The 18,391-nt window shown below is 38.8% G+C and overlaps 1 long non-coding RNA gene across 1 annotated transcript in view; it reads left to right on the top strand.

Annotated features, from left to right (window-relative positions):
- The window catches only part of LOC109260369 (uncharacterized), a 51,268-nt gene extending 37,402 nt beyond the window's left edge, over positions 1-13,866 (top strand). Inside the window, exons 2-3 of the long non-coding RNA XR_002076967.2 lie at positions 11,178-11,460; positions 13,780-13,866. This is a non-coding gene — a long non-coding RNA (uncharacterized LOC109260369). The remainder of the gene's footprint in view (positions 1-11,177; positions 11,461-13,779) is intronic.
- The last annotated feature ends 4,525 nt before the right edge of the window (positions 13,867-18,391 follow it).

Below are 18,391 nucleotides of genomic sequence, written 5' to 3'. Positions count from 1 at the left end.
GGCTTTTCTATTCTGTTCTATAGATCCATGTGTCTACTTTTGTGCCAGTACCATACTGTTTTGATCACTACAGCTTTGTAATGTAACTTGAAGTCTGGAATTACAATGCTTCCAGATTTGTTTTTCTTTTTCAAAGTCGCTTGGCTATTTGGAGGCTTCTGTGGTTTCATACAAATTTTATAATCATTTCTTCTATCTTTGTAAAAAATACTGTTGGTATTCAAAAAAAGGTTTTAATTCTTGCCATATCTTAAAATTTTTACATTATTTAAAGCAATATACAGTAATAACATTTTCTGATTATAAAAATAATCTTTGCTAATTGAAGAAAAGTTTAAAAGTGTGATGAAAATAAAAATCACCCAAATCTTATAGACCAGTGGAAACCACTGTTAGCAATTTGTTGTATTTCCCTATATTCCAAAATGCATATGCACAGAAAAAACCTTCTATCTTGAGATAATTATAGATTCACAAGAAATTACAAAAATAATACAGAGCTGTCCTATGTACACTTACTCAGTTACACTCAATGGTTACATCTTACATAATTATGGTACAATATCAACCCAGGAAATTGACACTGGTAAGTGTGTGTGTAGAATTCTATCACTTTTATCATATGTATATTGCTCATGTATTTACCACCACTGTAAAAATTGTATATGTACATTTAAAAATTTCAGATCATTGTGTATAATCTGCTTTATAACTTTTTTCTCCATTTAACGATATAGTACAGTGAATATTTTTCTTTAAAAATTTTTTTTTTAAGATTTAGTTTTGAGAGATAGAGGGAGACAGAGCATGAGTGGGGGAGGAGCAGAGAGAGAGAGAGGGAGGCACAGAATCTGAAGCAGGCTTCGGCTCTAAGCTGTCAGTACAGAGCTTGACGCAGGGCTCAAACCCACGAACTGTGAGATCATGACCTGAGCCAAAGTCAAGACACTTAACTGAATGAATCACCCAGGCACCCTATTATTTTTCAATACAATTAATACCTCTCCTCTAATGATAACATTTTAATCAGTCTAGTTTTCCATTGGCTAGACATACACATTTGTGTGCATCTTGGATAATTTCTTTATAGTAAGTAGAATTGTGTAGTCAATGGCTATGAACATGTTAAAAGTATTTGCTACATACTGATGAATTACCTTTGGATGTATTGTATCAGTTCATACTCATGTGAGCCAAAATGAATGATGATGTCTATTAACCAACATTGGTATTAGCGCTAAAAGAAATCACTATCTATTTGATAAGTTAAAGTGTTATTTTATTGTACGTTAGTTTGCATATATGTGATTTCTGGTAATGTTGAATGTTTTTATGTTTATTAAACATTTCTATATGTTTTCATAAAATCTTTGTTCCTATACTTTAGCCAAATTTTTCCATGAGGGATTCTTTCATATATATATACATATATATATATGTACATATATGTGTCATTTCTGTGTGAAGGATATTATCACATGATCTTATATGTAGTAACTTTTTGTATGTTTATTTCAGTTTGTCATTGGGTTTTATATTGTTATAGTGATTTTGCTGTGCATAAGTTAAGGATTTTCATGTTATCAAACTTATCAATCTTTGTTTTTTGGTAGTTTCTACTTTTGGAGAGTCCTTTTATACCTGAAATAATTAAGTTACATTTTCTTTTTGTTTTTTTAAGACTTCTTTTTTTATATTAAACTCTTTAAACCATCTGCCATCTATTTTTGTGTATAGTATAAACTAAGAATCTGGTTGATTTTTATTCTAAATTGTTAGCTATCCCAGCAACAGCTTTTGAAGTCCTTTGCATTAATCTGAAGTGTCTCACTTATCATACATTGAAATCATATGCATAGCTCATAAAGGATAGAAAGTGGATTTCTAAAATTAAGATATAGTTGACACACAATGCCATATTAACTTCAGGTGTACAACTAGTGATTCAACACATGTGCGTGTTATGCTGTGTTCACAAGCATACCTACCATCTGTCACGACACGACAATACCATTGCAATACGTTTGACTCTACTCCCTGTGCTTACCTTTCATCCCCATGACGTACTCGTTCCATAACCAGAAGCCTGTACCTCCCACTCATCTTCATTCACTTTGCCCATCCCTGTCTGGCAATTGCCAGTTTGTTCTATTTATGAGTCTGTGTCTGTCTCTTGTGTTGTTTGTTCATTTTGTTTTTCAGATTCCACGTGTAAGTGAAATCCTTTAGTATTTGTATAGGCTAGAAAGTGGATTTAAACTCACATTAATTTATTTCATTTACTCACGTATTCATTCTTCCATTCACTCATTCCGCAGACATGCATTTAGTACCCAGTGTGTGCTTTAGTTGTAGCGGTTAAAATGATGGACAGGGTCCTTGTCACTATAGGACTTTCTTTCATGATGGGGCTTGGGAAGGGAAGAGGTTATAACAAATAAGTAAAAAAAAAATTGAATCTTTTAAGCTAGAAGTTCTATGAGAAAGATAAAATTTGAGTGTTTCTCATGACCTCACACTAATACATACTCTAGTGGACTGTCATTTCTTGCTTCCTGCACACAACCCCTGGTAAACTCCATTAGCTTATGAGTCACCTTCCTTATATGTCTCTTCTCAGTGTCCCTGACCCCCCACGTAAAGAGATAAACAGCTCCTCTCCCCTCCTACTTCTGCCCTGCCCGTTTCCTTTGTGCTGTTTCTCTTTCACAGTACGTGTTGCTTCTGACATGCCCTATGTGCTGTGGTCATTACTTACCATCTGTTTCCCCCTGCTAGAAGTCAAGTCCACCAGGACAGCGTTTTTGTTTTTTTCATGGCATAGGCCCAGCACCCAAAACGGTGCTTGGCATAAAGCAAGCATTTAATAAACGTGTACTGAGTAAACGGGGCTGGGAACTACCTAATGACATTTGAGCTGAGTTCTGAATAAAAGGCCTTCTCTGAAAAGATCTGGGGAAAGATCAGTGCATCGCAGATATTTGTTCAAAAAAAGATTTTTCTACAAAAGCTCTTCTAAGCACTTTTCAAAAATTATTTCATTTAATCTTCTAACAACCTTATGGTGTATGCCTAGTTATTATTCCCATTACACAGATGCGTAAATGAGAAACAGAGACAATGACACCAATCTAAACGCAGGCAGAAAGCCAGGCAATTTGGAGCCAGTCTGCACACTTATCTACTATGCCTTGCCGCCTTTCCAAGCATAGCCAGTGCAAAGTCCCTCAGGCTGGAACAAACCTGAGGTTTTTGGAAGGACAGTAAGAAAACCAGTATGGCTGGTGTTTTTCTAGCCGTGAGGAACACAATATGAACTGAGTTCAGAGAAGTAGGTGAGGGGAGTACACAGAAGGCCTTACAGACTGAGGTTAAGAGTGACACAAAGATTGTTGTTATTGCTGGAGACTTTTCTCAGTACAATGATGTGATCTGCTTTACAGTGTAAAAAAATTTGCTCTGGATCCTGAACGGAGAAGCAAGTTCATGGGAAAAACAAAATCCTTATGAACAGTTCTGCTAATTTTGTTTCCCCTAGGTATACATTTTTTAACAGTTGTATTAGTTTATAAATTACCTTCTTGCATCTGTTTGAGTCCTTTTATTTTAACTAATGGGATATTTTTATATTTTTATGATGTGTTGCTATTCTTTGCACAGGGAGCTTTAATTCATGAAAACGAAGATGATGCAACATTAGGACTTTTGAGAAGATGAACAGAAAGACATAACATGCAATGATGTCATACCACAATCAGTTCATAATATTCGGGCTCATTTCCTAAAATTCAATCTTTTTTTTTTTTTTAAATTGCTTTGTGGAGGCACTATTTACATACCATAGATGTCACCCAGTTTAAGTGAATAACTCGGCCATCTTGAGTATATTTACAGGATTGTGCGTCCCTCACCACATTCTCATTTTACAACATTTCCATCACCCCAGTGAGAAACTTTGTGCCCTTTAGCAGTCATAGCCCTGGGCACTGATGAATCTACTTTCTGTCTGTAAACCTTCCTTTTCTGGACATTTCATATAAATGGAATCATACAGTATGTGATCTTTCATGTCTGGTTTCTTTCACTTAGTGTAATGTTTTTGAGGTCCATCCATGTTTTACTTAGTATCAGTAACTCACTGCTTTTTGTTGCTGAATAATATTCCATTAGGTGGATTTACTACATTTTATCATTCATCAGGTGATAGGTGGATTATTTCCACTTTTGACTGCTATAAGTAAAAGCTGCTCTAGACCTTCCTGTACAAGTCTTTGTGTAGACACGTTTTCATTTCTCATGGATGGGGGTTTCTTTTGGAAGGAGTGGAATTGCTGGCCTTTTGGGAAATCTGTGTTTAAAATGAATTTTGCAAAGTGTTTAAATAAAACCAGAATAACCTACATTGTGGTTTTATTTTAATAAATTGCCATCCCCTAATAATTTAGATTATTTTTGCTATTAAACAAAAATTTGTAAAATTAGCTTTTGGTATATACTTGAAATTTTAAGTTATTTAATAGGGAATGGCTTTGCATGTCAATAATGTTTCAAATATTGAGAAGTAATTTCTCTATTCTCAGATTTTGGGGGAGGTGGCTGAGTTTGTAATTTGATTAAAAAGGTATTTAAAATGAAGATGCTCAGTTATTTCAGAACATAGAACATACGGAATTATTTCTGTCTTTAAAATAACCTTCTATGGAGCAAGAGGTTTGAAAATCACAGGGTGCATATCTTTCTTTTTTGTTACTTTAGCTGCTGACATTTTAAATTCAATTTAGCAGCGGCCTTATATTTTTGAAGTTAATGAAGTAGATTTCAGGTTGGGTTAATAGTAATTTAATATGACAATTAAGTCATTAGTGAAGCTAATTATTAAATGGAAAGCTCCCTGTAATACTCAAGTTCATAAGGAAATAAAATCTGTTCAGCTGCCGTGAAGACTGGCAGCTGGTTGATGTGCAGCTCTTTTCACAAAGCACAGTAGCGAGGTTGGCAGACGATAGTCCTGCACGTGGTGTTCTTTCCAGCAGGCTGAAGTTTAGTATTTAGGTTCATGTCTAGTCATGACTTGATTTACCTAAGTGACATAGGGTATAAAACACCGTTTCGCGGCATCTTGAGTAGTGTAAAAATATATCCGCGACGTTTCCCCTGTTCACCTCAAACCCAGATGACAAGGGTAGTCACTGCCATGTTTATTATAATAAAAATAAGGGGCGCCCGAGTGGCTTAGTCCGTGAAGCGTCTGATTCTCAATTTCGTCTCAGGCCATGATCTCACGGTGTTAAGATTTAGCCCCGCCCTGGGCTCCGCTCTGGGCATGTAGCCTGCTTAAGATTCTCTCTCTCCCTCACCCTCTGTCCTTCCCCAACTTTCACTCTCTCTTAAAAACAAACAAACAAACAAACAAACAAACAAACAAACAAAATCAGAACGATACTGCTAGGAATGGCTTTATACTTTTATCTTGGTAAGCAAGAGCATGCATTTCTTTTGGTATGTATCTGGGGCAAAGTTGCTGGCTAATGAGGAATGCTAGTTTGACTTTGGTAGATAGGGCCAATCCATTTCCCTAAGTGGTTAAATCTCTCAATACTGTCTGAGAGTAACTGTTGCTCTTAGGAGGTACAACTGAAGACAACCCAGGTGCATTAACATTGGAATGAATGACTTCATGGTGATATGTGCACCGTGGGATACTATACAGCAAGGAAAACAGACTATAAAGTTCAGGTAACAACGCACCTGAGTCTCATGGACATGATATTAAATGAATAAAGCAAGACGCAAAGTGAAACGTACTTTACAGTCTCTCTTTTTATGAAGTTAAAGACAAAACTATGCTGTGGTGTTAAAAGTCAGGATAGTTGCTAATTTGGGGAATAAAGGGGCTAGCAATGGAAAAGGGGCAGAAGGGGAATTTCTGGGTGCTGTCCTATTTTGCTTCTTGGCCTGGATTTATTCACTTTTTGATATTTCTTTGGGCTGTACCCTTATGATCTACATACCTTCGTGTTTGCCTACTAAACTTCAAAAGAAAGTAAAATACAAGTAGGTATTAAACTTAAAAAAAACATTAATTTTAAGTTCTTTTGATTTTAATTGTAACATTGATGTGAACTTAAACAGAAACATTAAAGTAACACTTAAAAAAGTGTCACCCTAATGAATTCCATGATATATGCCATCAATTTGCTTTCCCATAGAGTATTTTTTGCCCTTTAGTTTTGTGATTTTTAAAAGATTGTCTTTGTAGTTTTGTTCCTTTTTAACATCTTTAGAATTGTTTTAAAAGATTGTAGTTTTGTTCCTTTTTAACATCTTTAGAATTGTGCCAGTTTTACAATACATTTTTAAGTTTTTATTCAAATTCCAGTTAGTTAACATGCAGTGTAATATTCATTTCAGATGTATAATTTAATGATTCAGCATCTCCATACATCACCTGGTGTGTGTCACAAAATGTGTCCTCCTGGGGCGCCTGGGTGGCTCAGTCGGCTGAGCATCCGACTTCGGCTCAGGTCATGATCTTGCGGTCTGTGAGTTCGAGCCCCGCGTTGGGCTCTGTGCTTACAGCTCAGAGCCTGGAGCCTGCTTCGGATTCTGTGTCTCCCTCTCTCTCTGCCCCTGCCGCTGCCCCACTCATGCTCTGTCTCTCTGTCTCTCTGTCAAAAATAAGTAAACATTAAAAAAATTTTTTTTTAAAAACAAATGTGTCCTCCTGAATCCGGGTCATCTATTTTACCCATCCCCCACCCTCCTGCCCTCTCGTAACCAGAGGGTCAGCACAGTTTAATTACTGACAATAAGGTTACTCTTGTGATTCATTTATTTCATACAATTTTAATGGTTTTATCAGATAATTATTGTGTAAATTTCCCCCAAATAATAGGATTTTTATTTTGATTACTTTTATTTTATAAATGAACTTGGAAGTTGAGGCACCTGGGCAGCTCAGTTGGTTAAAGGTCTGACTCTTGGTTTCAGCTGATTTTACAGTTTGTGAGTTTGAGCCCACCTCAGGCTCTGCTCTGAGAGTGCAGAGCCTGCTTGGGATTCTCTCTCTCTCTCTCTCTCTCTCTCTCTGCCCTTCTCTGGCTTGCAGTGTTTCTGTCTTTCTCAAAATAAATAAACAAACTTTAAAATAAATGCTTACATATAAAAAAATAAATGAACTTGGGAGGAATTGACATTCTTAAAATTTTTTTTTCATCTAGGTGTATGTATCTATGATGTCCCTATTTAAGTCTCCTCTTATGCCATTTAGTAACTTTTTCTTTTTCTTTCTTCCTTCCTTTCTCTCTCTCTTTTTTTTTTATTTGAGAGAGAGAGAGAGAGAGCGAGAGAGAGAGAGAGAGAGCAGGAGCCGGGGAGAGGGGCAAAGGGAGAGAGAGAATGAATTTTAGGCAGGATTCATCCTCAGCTCGGAGCCTGACGTGGGGCTCGATCCCTCAACCCTGAGATCATGACCTGAGCAGAAATCAAAACCCAGGTGCTTGGGGCACCTGGGTGGCTCAATCACTTTAGTGTCTCTTGATTTTGGCTTGGGTCATGATCTCGCAGTTTGTGAGATTGAGCCCTCCATCAGACTCTGCACTGACAGTGCGGAGCCTGCTTGGGATTCTCTCTCTCCCTCTCTCTCTGCCGCTCCCCTACTCGGGCTCTCTCTCTCAAGATAAATAAATATTAAAAAAAGAGAGAGAGACACACACACACTCAACTGACTGTGCTACTTAGGCACCCCAGTAACTGTTCCTTTTTAAAAGTTATGATCACATGGTTAAGGTATGAATACATTCTTATTGGTACACAATTAAAACATTATAAATAAGTTATAATCCCAAATTTAGACATATTGCTTTCCCTATTCATAGTTATTGATTTGCAGTGTACCCCTCCAAAATTTTGTATGCATCTACATTTGTGTAAATATACCCAGAGAAGACGTATGGTATCATGTCCCAGTATTTCTTGGTCTATATGAATTGTATCATGTAATCCAATATTTGTGTGTGTGGTTTGCTTTTCATTTCTCTCTTCCAACAATATAGCTTACTTACAGCTTCTTCTGCATTAGAACATTAGAATTCCCTCATTCTTTTAAATTGCTCATTTGTATTCGATAGAATGGATATACTATGGATTATTTATGCATTCTTTTAATGAATATGTAGGTTGTTTCAATTGCTTATGATTATAAGTAATGCTAAACCACAGCCTATTCATATTTTCTTGTGCACGCTTAGAAGTTTTTCTCTAAAGTAGATTTTGAGAGGTGGAACTGGTCAAAGGGTATGTACATATAAAAATTTGATTAAACCTGTCCAATTCTTCTTGACAAATATTTTTTTTCCAATTGAAATGCTCACTAAGAATATATAAAAAACTGATTTCTCATTTCACTTAGTATAATACACTCTAATTCCATCCGTGTCATCGCAAATGGTGAGATTTCATTCTTTTTGATCACTGAGTAATATTTCTTAGTATATATATATATATATATATATATATATATAGTGAGTGTGTATATATATATATTGTGTATATATAGTGTGTATATATATAGTGTGTATATATATATAGTGTGTATATATATAGTGTATATATATAGTATATATAGTGTATATATATAGTGTGTATATATATATATATATATATATATATATATATATATCACATCTTCTTTATCCATTCACCATTCATCAATAATTCCACTCAGATGTGGAATTTAAAAACAAAACATGTGAGCATAGGAGGGGAAGGAAAAATAAAACAAAATAAAAACAGAGATGGAAGCAAACCATGAGAGACTTTTTTTTTATTTTTATTTAAAAAAATTTTTTTTAATGTTTATTTATTTTTGAGACAGAGAGAGACAGAGCATGAATGGGGGAGGGTCAGAGAGAGAGGGAGACACAGAACCTGAAACAGGCTCCAGCCTCTGAGCAGTCAGCAGAGAGCCCGACGCAGGGCTCGAACTCACCGACCACGAGATCATAACCTGCACCAAAGTCGGACGCTTAACTGACTGAGCCACCCAGGCACCCTGAGAGACTCTTAATGATAGAGAACAAACTGAGGGTTGGTGGAGGGACGTGTTGGGGGGGGATGGGCTAGATGGGTGATGGGCATCAAGGAGGGCACTTGTTGGGATGAGCACTGGGTGTTACATGTAAGTGATGAATCACTAAATTCTATTCTTGAAACCAATACTACACTATATGTTAACCAACATGAATTTAAATTAAAAAGAAGAAAAAAAATCATTTCTACCCCATCATTTGCACTTCAAATTTTAAACACCATGGGAGATGGTAAAAATGAATGATTACTACTCTTGGGGGAATTTACATCCAATGTGATCAAGAATAAAAATAATTGTAATAAGGCAATAAAAATAATGCATTAAGGGTAGATGAACTTGTAGAAATAATAGCTTAAATGCATGGCAGTGGGAAAAAGTGTTACATTATCTTCAGGATGCCTTAGTGAATTTTTCCCAGCCAAAAGGTCAGGCTCAGAAACCCAATTTGTTGGCCCACTGGGGGACTGATTTTTTGGGAATAGATTCACAATAACCAAACTCACAGAGCCTGAAGTAAAAAAAACAAAACAAACAAAAAAACCCCCACCAATTTATTTATGCACAGGAAGATAAGTGCCAAAGGGTTCAGACATGTCCTCCAATGGTCACCTTATGTCCATGGATACTCCATACAGAGAGCCAAATTTCCATATGAATGTAAGCTCACCCAGTTTTTTTAGAAAATATGTGCAATATGGCAGTCCACTTGGCATGTATTCTCTGTGAAGCCTATCAACCTGGAACACCAGTTTATCATCCTGATCATTGTGCATGGAATGAGAAAGAGGAGAGAGAGTGTAGTTAGTTACAGGAATCACTGCCTCCACAAGGTAAAGACATCCTCTCCCTTGGACACTATTGGGATGGGTCCAGTGATATTTGCCTCTGGCACTCTCTCTTCTCTGGACTCACAAGGATGGACAGCTCTGTATCTGATAGGTACATTTTTCCATTACAATCAAGCATTATTCTCGAGGAGCAATTCATGTTATTTAATCCTAATAATAAAATCAATAATTACAGTAGTAATGTTTATTCAGGGCTTATGATGTGCTAGGCACAGTTCCAAGTGCTTTAGATACCTTGACTCATTTAATCCTCTTTAAAGTGTCTTTGTCTATCTTCATCTTCGCCCATCACCTTTTGGGTTGACAGCTCATCTATCTGAGGGAGCAAACATTTATTTTGGTTACATGTTCTTCGAATGGCCCTCAATATAAGCACAACATAGGGAAACACGATTAAAATACATCGGGAATTCTAAGTAGAAGTGATTCATTTTGATTCGGTCAATAAGGGAAACTTCTCATGAAGGAGGAGAAGGGGCTTTAAAGCATGAGTAGAATTTTTATGGACAAAGATAGAAGATTCCTCTGTTTAAAAAAATAAATGCTAGTTTTCCTGCTTAAAAGGTTAAGTTTCACTTAACTGGAAAGTTTGCTTACATTAAATACCTAATTCCTCAACAATGCCTGACATACATAAAATGTATTTTATAAAGAATTTGCTATTGAGGGTAGGAGTGGGGAGAGAATGTGGGTATTTTCCTGTAAAATTCTTACTGTCTGATGAAATGCAATGGAAATAAAACTGTCATTGGCCTTTTCTTTCTAATTGTGTTTCTCACACACTTGCACAATTTATATCTTAATGAAAATGAGGCTCAAGAGATGCTTTTAAAATCCGGGAGGGGAAATTAGAATGCATTGCCCTTGATTGCAGCATTTGCTATTTTAGAGGCAAAAAGCATCAGTGGTCACTTATAAATTGTGATTCTGACCTACATTGCAGAGCTAGCAAATTTCCCTGGGAAACTGATCAATAACACACTGTTAAAAGAGGACCTTGCTAACAGCCTTTCCTTAGAAAAAGCTAAGGTTGACAGTCCAGGAAACAATTTGTTCCATTTCATCTACTCTCCTGGAATTCCCGGCAGGTAAAATTGCTCCCTATTTCATAGTCACAAAAGCATTTCACTTAAAATAATAATGTTGATGTTGATTGCATTTTTAATATACAAGTTATAAATAGAGACTTCTGGTAATTATGGCAGCAGGCTGGCTATGTCTGACACCTTTTCTGCCAGTTTCTAGTACAGTGCCCTGAGAAGATGCACAGAGAAGACTGAAATGGGCAGCAGAGGAGGAGACTAAAGGAAAGACAGAGTCAAACTTTGCATGAAATTTCTGCTATCATTGATGGAGATGACTTGAGATTATTATTTTTGGACTGCACCCAAGTTTTTACATCGGAACAAAATAAAGAGCCTCAAGGGTGATAGGAAGAGCTATTAAGTCAACCCCCATGTAAAGGCAGCCATCTTCTCAATAAGGATTTCCCAACCTTGCCCCGTTTACACTTGGAACCAGGTAATTCTTTGCTGTGGGGGCTGTTCTGCGTAACATGGGTTGTTTAGCAGCATTCTGGTCTCCACCCATTAGATGCTAATAGCACTTCATCACCCCTGACTGTGATAACCAAAAATGTCTGCAGACGTTGCCAAATTCCTTGAAGGACAAAACGGTTCACATTCGGAACCATGACCTGGATGACTACCATAGCTAGAATCTCAAGTTTCTCTGTCTCACCTTCCTTTTGTCACCATTGATCCTTTTCTTTCCATTTTTTATGACAAGAAATCAAGGTGGGGACAAAGTGTAGTGCCCTGAAGTCTGAGGCAACTTGCCCCTAAAAAAAGTTTAGGAAATGCATTTGGATCAAAATTCATCTTTGGTGCTAGAAGTTGAATTAATGTTTACCTCTGAAGGCATGGATGGTATCAGGGGGATGTAAAAGTCTTTTCCAGTGATGAAAGTGTTCCATATCTCGATCTAGGTGGTGGTTATACATCTGATAAAACTTACTGAGCCCAACTGTTAAGCTGAGTATAATTATGGTATTTAAGTTATACCTCAATTAACAATAAAAAATGAGGCTCAGGGGGCACCTGGGTGGCTCAGCTGGTTGAGCGTTGACTCTTGATTTTGGTTCGGGTCATAATGTAAAAGTTATGAAATTGAGCCCCTCGCCAGGCTCCGTGTTGAGTGTGTAGCCTGCTTGGGATTCTCTCTCTTCCTCTCTCTCTGCTTCTCCCCCCACATTTCTCTCTCTCAAAACAAAACAAACAAGCAAAGCAAAGCAAAGCAAAACAAAACAAAACTTAGGATCAGGAGAAAGACACCCTACTATAGGACATATTAAAAAGAAAAGGATAAGGGCCATTTCTTTGAAGATTGATATTGAGAGTGTACCTCTGAAAATGAAAAGACATGAATATTTCATTTAAAAAGATTTTTTTAATGTTTATTTATTTTTAAGAGAGAGAGAGAGACAGAGTGTGAGTGAGGGAAGGGGCAGAGAGAGAGGGAGACACAGAAGGACGTGACATTTTAAAATGCATGTGCTTACATCAAAAAGTTCCATTTGGGAGGTTCCTCAGAAAATTAAAAATAGACCTACCCTATGACCCAGCAATAGCACTGCTAGGAATTTATCCAAGGGATACAGGAGTACTGATGCATAGGGGCACCTGTACCCCAATGTTTATAGCGGCACTCTCAACAATAGCCAAATTATGGAAAGAGCCTAAATGTCCATCAACTGATGAATGGATAAAGAAATTGTGGTTTATATACACAATGGAATACTACGTGGCAATGAGAAAAAATGAAATATGGCCTTTTGTAGCAACATGGATGGAACTGGAGAGTGTGATGCTAAGTGAAATAAGCCATACAGAGAAAGACAGATACCATATGGTTTCACTCTTATGTGGATCCTGAGAAACAAAACAGAAACCCATGGGGGAGGGGAAGGAAAAAAAAAAAAAAGAGGTTAGAGTGGGAGAGAGCCAAAGCATAAGAGACTGTTAAAAACTGAGAACAAACTGAGGGTTGATGGGGGGTGGGAGGGAGGGGAGGGTGGGTGATGGGTATTGAGGAGGGCACCTTTTGGGATGAGCACTGGGTGTTGTATGGAAACCAATTTGACAGTAAATTTCAAATATTAAAAAAAAAAAAAAAAAAAAAAGTTCCATTTGGGAAGGCTAATAGATTTCCACATAGCCCAGGCTGGTGGTCCTCTATCATCCCTCTGAAGCAAAGAGAAAATTAGTATTAAAAGCTGGGGCCATAATTCAACCTGTTAGCATAATCTTGGAGAAATTTCAGCAAACTGCAAAGATAATGGATTAGTTTAAAAAATGCAATAGATGGTCCATCTGAGCTGTGCCTACAGAAATGGACTGCACATGCCCAGAAAGCTGAGAAGAGAAGCTCCATATCAGCCACTCATCTGTCTCCTTGAGTGTAAGCATTGTACTAACCAGTATTCTGTGCCGGTCTTCTGTTGCACAGGTACTGTTTTCTGAGGCAGAGAGTTCTCTGTTCCCCCTCTCCCTGTGACACCAATGCTTTTACATCTAAATCTAAAAAGCAAAGTGCCAGAAAATGCTGGGGCTAGAGTTGAGTGCAAGGGACCAGCAATGGCTCTTAGTTTTGGCAAACCAAGAGTTTCCACAAGTAAAGCATTGTATCCAGAGCAATAACGGTGAGCAGGACGTATGCATTTACTAAAGCTTGACATGAGTGTAGAGGAGTCAGAATTCTAGACTGGTCGTTATAATTCTAGACTGGTCAAATCACGTATCATCTGTGTAACAATGGTGCGTCTCCTCCATTTCATGACAGTTCATCCAGCCCTTGCTTGTAACCCGGATTCCACCTCGGATAGAGATTTGGAGGCTGCTGCTGTTGTCCAAGGCACCGGTAAGTACAGAGTGGTCAGGGCATCCGCCAGCTCACAAACCTCAGCGGATCCATATTTTGGGCATGATTGTTCTGTCCAGAGTGGCTGGTATGTCCAAAACCGTTAGTATGCTGGATGTAATTAATATGTTAGATCTTCAGTATCTCCACAATGGTCAATTTTTCCAGGCCAGTGAGGTCTGTCTTGTGTGTTTGCATTTCTGTGGCATATCTTCTAGGTCTAGATGAACTCTAGTATGTTTAGGAGGCAAAGTGGTCTGAGAACACACACTGCTGGGCTTTGGGTATGTGCGTAGGGCTTCTCTGTGCCACTTTAGGACATGGCTTTCTACTGGCCCAGGATTGTTCCTCTGCCTTGGCTGTTCTGTCTCTCAAAATAGCTACCTCTTCTTCTAAACAAGGGGACATCACCCCTACTTTGCCTCCTCCTAGTTCTAGCTGCTCTCCACCAGGGAAATCTACAGAGCTGAGACAGACTGGTTGTACCTTGCCCAGAGCTCAGTGTGGGACCCAGCAGACCTGGAAAGGAGGAGTTCTATTCCCTTGGCCCTTTTGCAGTCTCTCGCTTCCTCCTAGCACTGCCATGGATTAAGGGACTCCCCACCAGGGCCCTCAAAGTACTTCTCTCCCACTATCCTGCTTTGTGTAGTAAGAGCCATTATTTATTGATTCGCTTATTTATTGTTCAGGCATTCATTTAGCAAGCATTTATTATTTATTATTTGGCATCTCCTGTACTCCAGGCATTTTTTTTTTATGGGTGAGGGCTATAGCAGTATATGAGACAGACATGATGCTTATTCTCCTGGAGCTTGTTTCCTGGTGGAGAAAACAGACTAAGTGAATAAACAACCAAGCAAGTACATATTAGATGGTGATAAGTGCTATGACATAAATAAGACCAGGACATGTGATATTGACTGGGGTGGGTTGGGGGGTACTTAGAAGTTGTAGTTGTTTGCCTACACAAATAAGAATGCCAAAGACTTAGGAAAGTCTTAAAATAGCCACAAGGTTATTAACTGCAGTCGATACTTGATAGCCTATTCGCATCCATTTTCTCCTCACTCCTTCCTAAACAAACCATTTCCCAAGTGTCCATGTATCTCACGAAAGGCTGAATAGACCAGCTTCAGTGGTTGGCCTGGATTAATACCACCCAGTCATAGTAACGTCATCCCGTTACCAGTGATTGGTCTAAGAATCTGGGCCTAAGTCCATCAGCACATAATATTTTCATGTCGCTAGAGATCTGTTCAGGAATGGGCACACAGTTGAGTTTGAGGCAGTGAGATGTGCAGGGGAGTTTTCTGGAAATGTCTGGGGAAGTTTTCTACTCTTAATGGGAAAAGATGGTCTGTCTGTCTTAGTAGATGTGAATGAGGAAGTAAGCAGACAGTTGTTCTTGGCAGGTGGCCTATGGCCATGAAAGAAATACTCCCGAGAGGAAACCTGACATTCAGGGTAGCTGAATGTAGAGAAGGAAATTATCTGGTTCTTGAGGATATTAGTGAACCTCTAAGCCATCCCGTCTTGAAAGCCGGCTCTTCAGTGCTCATCATTTCTGTGTGCAGATCACAGCTTCTGTCTATGGACAGAGCAGGCCAGAAGAGCTCCTAGGGGCAGCCCTCAGCCAGTGATGGACGGGAAATGATGGATAACTACTGCCACTTTGCTGTCCCTTGCTTGAGACGATGGAGCATGTTATGTGACCGAGAAACCCTCTCCAAGTATGGAACATTTACGCTGAGCTGTGAATGACACAGCAAGAAGTCATCAGTGAGAAGAGTGCTCACAGCTGAGGCACTAAGTTGGCAAAGACTCTAGTGTGGGGTTTTTTTTTTTTGGAATATTCTAGAATTAAAAAAAAAAGGACAAGTCTGACTGGACCCTGGTTAACAAACAGCTGGGGTTCTAGAATCAGGCCATCTGGCTGAGTTCTCCTCATCTTGTTTTCAGTTTGGTCTTTTAAAAAAATTTTAATGTTTATTTATTTTTGAGAGAAAGAGAGAGAGAGAGAGACAGAGTGTGAGCAGAGGAGGGGCAGAGAGAGAGAGGGAGATACAGAATCTGAGGCAGGATCCAGGCTCTGAGCTGTCCTTAGAGAGCCAGATAGAGCCAGATGCAGGGTCAAACTCATGAACCATAAGGTCATGACCTGAGTCAAAGTCAGATGCTTAACGTATGAGCCACCCAGCAGTTTGGTCTTGAGCAAGTGACTTAATCCTTCTGAGTTTTAGTTTCCTCATCTTTGAATTTTTTAATGTTTTATTTATTTTTGAGAGAGAGAGAGAGAGAGAGAGAGAGAGAGAGAGGCAGAGAAAGAGGGAGACACAGAATCCATGCTGACAGCTCAGAGCCCAACACGGGACTGGAACCCACGGACCAGGAGATCATGACCTCAGCCAAAGTCGGACTCCCAACCAACTGAGCCACCCAGATGCCCCAGTTTCCTCATCTTTAAATGGGCTTAATAATAGCACCTATATGACAACATTGAAATGAGCATCAAATGAGCTTATGAATGTGAAATGTCTATCACCATCCCTGGCCCAGAGTAGTTATTCTCTCATCTAGATTAGGTTTGCTTGCCTGATGTTTAATTTGCCATGGGTTTTACATCTTTTTGGGGTCATTGTCAGAGTAAAATCACACCCAGCTGAACCTTGGGACAACGGAGCGCAAGCCACTGTGCTGGTAAACCCCGAGGAACCATAACTAAGCGTTTTATAGAGAGATTATCTGGATCCATTTAGACCTCTAGCTGTCCCAGAGTTTTTCTCCTTGCCAGGAAATCTGGAAGCATGCCTTAAAAGCTTGCAAAATGTGAGATCAGTGTACCATCTGAACAAGAACACATTGCCTCTCCTGCAGCAGGATTTGCTACAAACCATCAAAAGATAATCTGTCAAAATCCATAAAGATTGTGGCTCACGTTAAACACTTTGGCCAATTTGTCCATCAAATAAAATTAAAAACCTACTATAGAACCGCTTTTGAGAAAAACTGGGAGTGCTAATATGGTTCCACTGGAACACACATAATTTATTACCTGACGGACCTTGACACATGTATTGTGGTTGCTTTGAAAGCCTATCTCTGGACCATGCACTTTAATGGATATTATTACTTTAGGAAAGATTCTGAAGCAGCCCTTATGTCAAGGGCCATCAAAAATACTACTGCCTCCTTAGGTCATGTTTAGCTTCCAAGAAAGTTACTGCAAGATTACATGTGTTAATTGCACAGATGACTCTGTGCATTAATTCCAGAGCTTACCTTTAAGAGAGAGTAATTCCGCCCAGAATCCTTTAGCAGTGGGCTATCAAGAGTCCCCAGGGAAAGCCATTGGATTTAATAATATACATTTGCTTACAACAAGGACCAAGAAAATGTATTTCAACTCACCTGCCAGTAGTGATATTTTCTTTAGAGCTCTCTGTCAGAGAAGTCTAATAAAATAATAGAAACTGCTAAGTAATATTTATCTAGGGCAAGTAATATTTTTCTGACCTCTAGTAAGCTCTTAAAGTAATCAAGCCTCTCCACATTTAGTCAAAAGCAATTAAGTGACCATTTCTGGCTACCATCATGTACTAATTTTCTATAATTATGTGCTATTAAAAATGAAATGAAGAGATAGAGAAGGATTCAATTTCTAGGTCTGCCATTACTCATTTTTAACCTCATTAATAATAATAGTAATAATGACAGTTAATATTTATGACAGCTTACCAGGGCCCAAGCATTATGCTGGGCACTTAACTCATACCCATCTCATTTGATATTTGCAAAAAGTCTTTGGTAGGAAGATGTATTATCATCATATCTTTTTAATCGTTTGGAAATAGAGACTTTAAAAGGTTAAGACACTTGTCCAGGGTCATACTCCTAGTGGATGATTTGATTGCATTTCTAGCTTGGGCTGCCTGGCCTGGCAGATCACGTATTCACTGTATATTCTGCCTCCTCTGGGGCCTAATTTACACATGTCTATTTGTCTTTCTCTAAGTAACTGAGGAGATCAGGGCTCAGCCCAGACTGAGTTTCCAGCCTCGGTGTGGGAATGAACGGGGCTCGCTCATAGCTAAGGGAGTTCCATAGCACACGGAACAAAGTGTGAGTGGAACCGGGACTGCAGGCCATGGGAGGGCAGGGCAGGGAGCAAGGGGATGTCTGAAATGCCCACCCCTATTTCATGGACCCAAAGGGAAGGATCAGCAGCAGAGACCCCGTAAGACTGAGCAAGCAAGTTTGGGAGGCAGACTGGAGAGATTGCCAGAGTCTGGGGAGACTTGAGTAATGGGAACTTACAAGAGGATGCTCAGGGCAGTGGTGTTGGTGGGGTAGAGCTGTAAAGGCTGCTGGGCACAGTCCTGTGATCCCTGAGACAGAGGTATTCATGTTTTCTCTCTTACACAGATCTTACGAAGAGCAAGGGAAGTGGACTATGTGCATGCACTTCGTAAACTCTGAAGTGAGAATGTTATTACCAAGGATTGTGTGTGTGTGTGTGTGTGTGTGTGCGCGCGCA

This window comes from Panthera pardus, unplaced genomic scaffold (genome assembly GCF_024362965.1).
Source record: "Panthera pardus isolate Hobbes unplaced genomic scaffold, ASM2436296v1 HiC_scaffold_16, whole genome shotgun sequence".
Classification (NCBI taxonomy): Eukaryota; Metazoa; Chordata; class Mammalia; order Carnivora; family Felidae; genus Panthera; species Panthera pardus.
Note: the sequence above shows the minus strand (reverse complement) of the source record. Positions and strands in the feature narration are given on the sequence as shown.